This window comes from Rhinolophus sinicus, chromosome 18 (genome assembly GCF_057876585.1).
Source record: "Rhinolophus sinicus isolate RSI-liver-muscle chromosome 18, RSI-T2T, whole genome shotgun sequence".
Taxonomy (NCBI): Eukaryota; Metazoa; Chordata; class Mammalia; order Chiroptera; family Rhinolophidae; genus Rhinolophus; species Rhinolophus sinicus.
In genome coordinates this window covers 15,599,682-15,606,554 of record NC_142518.1, presented here as the reverse complement: position 1 = coordinate 15,606,554, position 6,873 = coordinate 15,599,682, and the positions used below count along the sequence as shown (strand labels likewise).

The window sequence follows — 6,873 nt, the reverse complement described above, 5'->3', positions numbered from 1 at the left end:
TAATATAAGACCGGGTATAATATAATATAATACAATATAATATAATATAACATAATATAATATAATATATAGCAGGTCTTATATAATATAAGATAATATCAGACTGGGTCTTATATTGTTTTGCTCCAAAAGACGCTTTAGAGCTGATTGTCCAGCTAGGTCTTATTTTCAGGAAAACACTGTAATACTTCTAGTATTTTTAAGTACTCAATGGAATATTTAAATAGTTTTATAAATGTACACTTCACTTACAAAAGAATACTGTATGTCAATATCCCTTTACTTGCAGGTTCCAGCTCAGTTGAACAAATTCATCTTCTAGTAATCTGGAGGTTTCCTCTTCTTGACCTTGGATTACGTGCAGTTCAGACTGAGAAACATTTGGTAATTCCTCCAAATACCTGGTGGGAGGGCAAAGAGGGGGCTTATAAGGATCCTCAGAAATCCAGGGAGGTAGAAGTGACTGAGAAGCCTCTGACCCTAGGCATTTTCAGTACCTTGGTGACACTTTTGGAATCTAATCCTTTTGATCTCCCATTGAGAGGTTAGAGGTTTATCTACCTGTGGACTTGAGTCTCTCAGGTTTGTAGATCAAGGGAGACACAAAGCTTTCTGTCCCGGCTTATTGATCAGGGCCTGATTTTCTACCTTTACAAAACCAGCTTTATTTCCCAGAAGTAAGTCCTTGGTTGCACATCTTCCTATCTTATAGATTTCCCTAGATGCAACCCTATTTCTCAAAATATGCTACTACTGTGTTTCCCTGAAAATAAGGCCTAGCCAGACAATCAGCTCTAATGCATCTTTTGGAGCAAAAATTAATATAAGGCTAGGTCTTATATAAGATCTGGTATATTATATTATATAAGATCCGGTATTATATTATATTATATTATATTATATTATATTATATTATATTACGTTATGTTATGTTATATTATATTATATTATATTATATTATATTATATTATATTATATTATATTGTACCTGGTCTTATATTATATAAGACCCGGTCTTATTTTACTTATAGTAAAATAAGACCGGGTCTTATATTAATTTTTGCTGCAACAGATGCATTAGAGCTGATTGTCCGGCTAGGTCTTATTTTTGGGGAAACATGGTATTGTACCTAAATTCATGCCATTAGCCCATTCTTGCAGATTATACCACCTGCTAGATTTCAGCATCTGTCTAAAATTATACCAGATTCTAAATCCAGTGAGTTGTATTGAGTGTTGGGTCTTACATTTTGCTTTAAGCTTACGTTTCAGTTAAGATTTGTTTATATTGTAGTTCAGATTATAATTATCCATTTCTTTGGTGCTACTATTTTTGTCGAGGACTTGCCTGCATGCCAACTAACTTATTCCCTCCAGTGTGATACTTTATCCCTGCCAGCATATTATGCGCCTGCTGAAGTATCCTGGATCCCTCATATAAAACTTTCACAGATATTCTTAGTGTATTCATACAGTCTTTGACTTTTCTTGTAGAAATGAGACTGTGCTGGACAAAACTTAACATTCAGGGTATCTGATTCAATAAAGCTTACCCCAATGGCCTCTGAAGAACTGGATCAACTGAATATTTGCACAATTCTTGTTTGTTTATACCTATATAAGCCAGACTTTTCTATTGTAAGGACTGGAATGCAAATAGAAATAAATTCCTCACACAATTTTTTATATATATTAGGCTGGTGCAAAGGTAATTGCGGTTTTTGCAATTATTTTTAACCTTTCGAACCACAATTACTTTTGCACCAGCCTAATAGCATCTTTCCATTTTCAAACCATCAATTTAAAGATTGATCATTACAGTAACCTGGAAATTTAAATAATTTTGTATATTAAACTGTATTATTATGTAGTATTTGATATTGTCTAAGTACTTTATAATAATTTCTTTAAATATTTATTCCTCACAATGATCCTGTGCTATTCAGCATTACTATTATATTATCTTCCCTCTGTTTTCTTTTGGGAGAAGTAAAAAGCAGGCAGTTTATAACTTGTCAAATGTTACCAAGTGAGTCAGTGACAAAATGGGATTTGAAATCCCAGCGTCTATGTCCCTGATCAGCTATTATTTCTATTCTACCCAGATAAGTGTACCATTTCCCTGTTTATTGTTTAGTCTGTCATTTCTTACTTCAACAAAATCCAATTAAATTGTTCAGTGTTTTATCTTCCTTTTCCCATACTAATTATTTCTTTTTTGTTTACATAACTTTATCATGGGCATTAGGTGAAGATTTGTCTGATAGCAGAAGGATGTATTAAATTATTTCTTTATAACTTTCTAACTCTTTCACCTTAAAAACAACAACAACAACAACAACAAAATACAAAAAAACAAAAAAACAAATACTTGCATTTAGTGCCAGGAATTTAAGCAGAAACCTGAAGTGAAACCAATTCATGCACACAGTAGCAAATACAAAGTAAAGCAATGATCTTGGCTTGAGCTGTCTGGTTCCATGGTCTGGTGGAATGTCACACACAAGCTCGGTCACTGCAAACAATGGTTTTCTGGCTGTGACCACTGGCTGTCACTTCTAGCATAGACGAATCATGTTAGGGGGAACGGAAAAAGTGAGCACCACTTCTTACCATGTTCTCCCTCCCTCCGCTGTGTTGGATGCAGCAGAGATCACCCATCAACCAGCCCAGGGCAAACCAACAGGGAGGGGCCAGTCACTGTTCAATTACAGTCAGGCTCACCTCCACAGCAGTAACTGTGGCTCTAACCTGGACTCCTATTCAGGAATCAGGCTGTGGCAGTGGCAGCTGGAGAGCGTAACAGGCCCTCCTGCTGAATAAGGAAGTGGGTGAACCAATGGGTAAGCTGCAGAGGGTCACTTGCAGAGGGACCAGGAGTGATAAGGAAACAACTCATTCAGGCAGATGCTTTTGACATCTAACTCCCAAACCTGCCTGCTGCATGAAGGGAAGCCATCTCCCATGGGAGAGAAATCATGGGGTGGGAGGCCATATTCTCACTGTTGAGTCTTTCTAGGAGCCAGGGCTGCAAGGCACAAGGCTCCTGGTTCCTTCTCCTTCCACCACCCCCTCTACTCTTCGCACTCTCACTCCTTGTGCTTCTTCTTGTGCTGCTTCTTCTTTTTCTTCTTTGCTGCCTTGCTGTCTTTCGATGTGTGCCTTGCCCTCGTGCCTGTATCACTCCCAGAGTCTAAGCTGTCAGAGTCAGATGACTTCCTGTCTCTATGTTTCTTTTCCTTCTTTTCCTTCTTTCTTTTTCTAGAAGAATTCTTCGTGGGGTCAGGCTTTTCAAATTCTGCTGCCTTTGCCTCTTCCTTCTCCTCTTCTTCATCAGGTATCAGAGAGTATTTGATCCCACCTGGTTGCATGAAACAATCCTTTGCAAAGCGGCCTTTACAGCCACACTTCTTGCAGGTAGTGTTCAGCACAGCCTCGAGGTTGATCTTCTGCCCCATGTAATCCTGGAAGGACCGCCTCCGCCTCTCTTCTTGCTCAATTATAACGTTGTTGGGGTCGAGGTCTTTCCCAGTCCCTTGGTTGACAACTTGCATGGAGAGGGATACTTTTATTCTATCATTTTTCATCTCTCGGCCAATAAGCTTCACCCACACTTTGTCTCCAACATCTACTATCTCAGGGTTTATCCATACGACACGATGACATGTGAGTTCGATGGACCAGACCTTGCTTCCGACAGCCTGGGATTTTGATAAAGGCTCCATAGTCTGTCACCATAGCAACCTCTCCTTGGAAAATAGTGTAGAGAGCAGGCAAGTTTTCCATGGTCTCGGGTCTTCCTGAATTCATCCTCAATGCTCTATGCCTCGTCCATATCTCTTTTGCTAAAGCTAATTCAAGTGTCCCCGCGTCAGCTCCAGGTCTCCCCACCGCAGCATTGCGCGAAACGCCAAAACCCCACTCTTTCACCTTTTGATTTTACCTTGTAAAACTGGATCTGAGAGTTTATAATGTGTGATGGCCACATACTAAATGATCAAGTCTTTGCTCTCCACAACTATTGATAATTATGAACATATATATTTAATTTTGTAAAGATTAAGTACTTTTTATGGCAGTGTGATTGGCCTATAAAGTTATTGAAGGCAGAGATCATGGCTTCTAATCAGGAAGGGAGTATGATACAAGCGGTCAAAGACCTATGGATTCAAGTTCTCCCTCTGTCTCATATTAGCTATGTGACCTTGGGCAGTAATTTATCCTATTCAGCCTGTATTTCTCTTCTGTAAAGGAGATGATATTTACTTTATAGACCTCCCTGACGCTATTTACCTCACAGACTTCTATGATGATAAAGTAAAGAAACACGTTGAAAGTGCTCAGCTAGCACATATTAGCAGTTACCAAACATCAGTCTCCATCAGTTTCATCTTCTAATTGCTTGTATGGACCCAAACCATCAGTATAGCCTCATTCCTCGTGATGGGTGGCCAACACATTTTGTTCATTGGCAAAATATTTGCATAATCAGCAAGAACAAACTTTATTACAGAGTCTTCTTTAACAAAATTATTTCCCTTCAGCAGATATTTATAGTTGCTGAATAAGTATGCCTGTTTTCATTTTTAGGGTTCAAATCATCATTTCAGTAACTTGGCCCCTTGCAGTTAATGTCCCCTCGTTTTCAAGAGATAAATGTGCACAAATGCTACTTGTTATCAAGAAGCGATATTTCAAAAATGGTTTTGGGAGCATCATTTTAATAATATATCAGTTATAATCCAGTTAGTTAAACAGAAACTACACTAGGTATTCAACAGAAGAAATTTAATATAGGGAATTCGTATACAGGTGTTGGAGGCCTCACATAGCAAAAAGGGGGAAAAAAGAGCAAAAAGAAAACAGGTAACCCAAAGATTGTAGCTGTAAGATGCATCTAGCACCTCTAAGTCTGAGAATATAGAAGGAAAGCGATTGGGGTAATCATAACCTAGAAGCTGGAAGGAGGGGACTGGCTGAATTGTTACTCAGTCTAGGTTACCACCCAGCTGTTTCTGGTAACCTAGGATTTCAGAGCAATGGCTCAACATAGCTGCAGCTCAGATCTCTGAGTGGGTGGGAACACCTGGCTACTTCTAGTACCTTTCAGTAGGCACAGCGAGGCTGCTTCTAGCAATACCAAGAAGAAATTAAACTGAAAGGAACTGCTGATGTTGGGGCAAGAAACAAAAACAGAGTCTTTACCCTTGCTTTCCAATCTCTGTCTAGTGTCTTCTATTAGTTGAATCTAACAGGAAGTTAAGTGGGAAGGGGTTCTGGAAAATATAGTTTACAGAGTTCCAGCCCTAGCGTTGTAGAATACAAAAGGATATATTTGTAGCTGAGAGACAAAGGAGATAACTGGAACACATAACTAAAAAAATACCAGTGACCACAGAAATTCCTTTGGGTTTCAGATAACACTTCTGAAGCCTATAGAAATGCATCCGTATATCATGATTAAGTTGCATTCCTTTTATAAATTGAGGCTTTTAATAATGACAGAAAATGGGTTGTTATATAATTCTTACACTGACCCCCAGAAAACCACATTCTTTTTTTGGTGGTGACTTTCTCTTTCCTTTCATGAAGTATGCTGCAGTATATTCAGCACCTGAATAAGCAGATTGTTTTTTCTTTGTGAAGCATGTGTTTCATAAAACCCAGTAAAAAGTAGAACAGCTGCAGATGGGTGTCTTGAAACTCCCAGAGAGATTGTTGAACAAGCAAGCCTCCATGTGAGCAGAAAATTCCTCAGATTACTAGGACTCTCATTTATTTACTGAATCAGAATGATGTTGAGGAATTTAAATACTTCCTTTGAGAACTGTGTAATAGGATCTTATGCTGTTTACCTGATGTGTACTCCGTGGAATAATCTAGTGTTGTGTTGGGCAGCTAGACTGGATGGAGTGTAAAATTATTTTCTGTATGTGAACCTGACCAGTAATATTTTCAGTCATTTGCTTATTCACAGGGATTGTGTATTAGGATTTCAATAAAAATTAAACCTGAAGAGTTTAGTATACTCCAAAAAATTTTCCGTTATTCTAAGTTAGCACAACAAATATTGAAACTAAATAAAAGAGTTTTAGGAAAAGGAACCTAACCTGAGGTACCTTAAAGTGATTGGTGATTATCAATTAGTTGCTGTTTTAGCAACTGTGATTGTGTTTGAGGAAATTCATGGTGGGTTAGCATCCCTGTTATTTCTGTAGAGGAAAAACTAGATTCTTTATCACTTTGTCTTAGTTAAAAGAGCATAATATAAGAACTGGATAATTGTACATTTAAGTAGATTTGCAGGTGTTTTGAATGGCTATATCTAAAGCAAATAAATAGTGGACCATATCAATATTTGTGTGATGGGAGCAGAGTTAGATGTCCCACAGTATTCCTACCTTCTACTCTAGTCTGTTAAATATAAAAATACTTAGATGAGTTGGGTGCATTCAGGTTACCAGAGGGTAAGGGGAATGGGGAGGTGGTAGAGGAGAGTAAAGGGGGTCCAATATATGGTGATGGAAGGAGAACTCACTCTGGGTGGTGAACACACAATGCAATATGTAGATGATATATTATAGAAATATACACTTGAAACATATATAGTTTTACTAATCTATGCCACCCCAATAAATTTAATAAAGATTGATAAAAAATAATATGAAAATACTCAGATGGAGGCATAAAAGATACGAAGATGAATTTTCAGATATACCTGGGATGAATCGTTAATGCTGGATGCCAAACCATTGTCTAAAATGATCTTGATAGTTCGAAATAATGAGAGTTAATCAAGATGAATTTGAGTGAGATAAATACAAAGGAAAATATGAAATGTTAGAGATATGATTTCACAATCATATCTTTTAC

At 37.7% G+C, this 6,873-nt stretch overlaps 1 pseudogene; it reads right to left on the bottom strand.

Moving 5' to 3' along the window:
• Positions 1-2,649: 2,649 nt before the first annotated feature.
• Positions 2,650-3,882, bottom strand: LOC109436198 (zinc finger CCHC domain-containing protein 17 pseudogene; annotated as a pseudogene).
• Between the last annotated feature and the right edge of the window lie 2,991 nt (positions 3,883-6,873).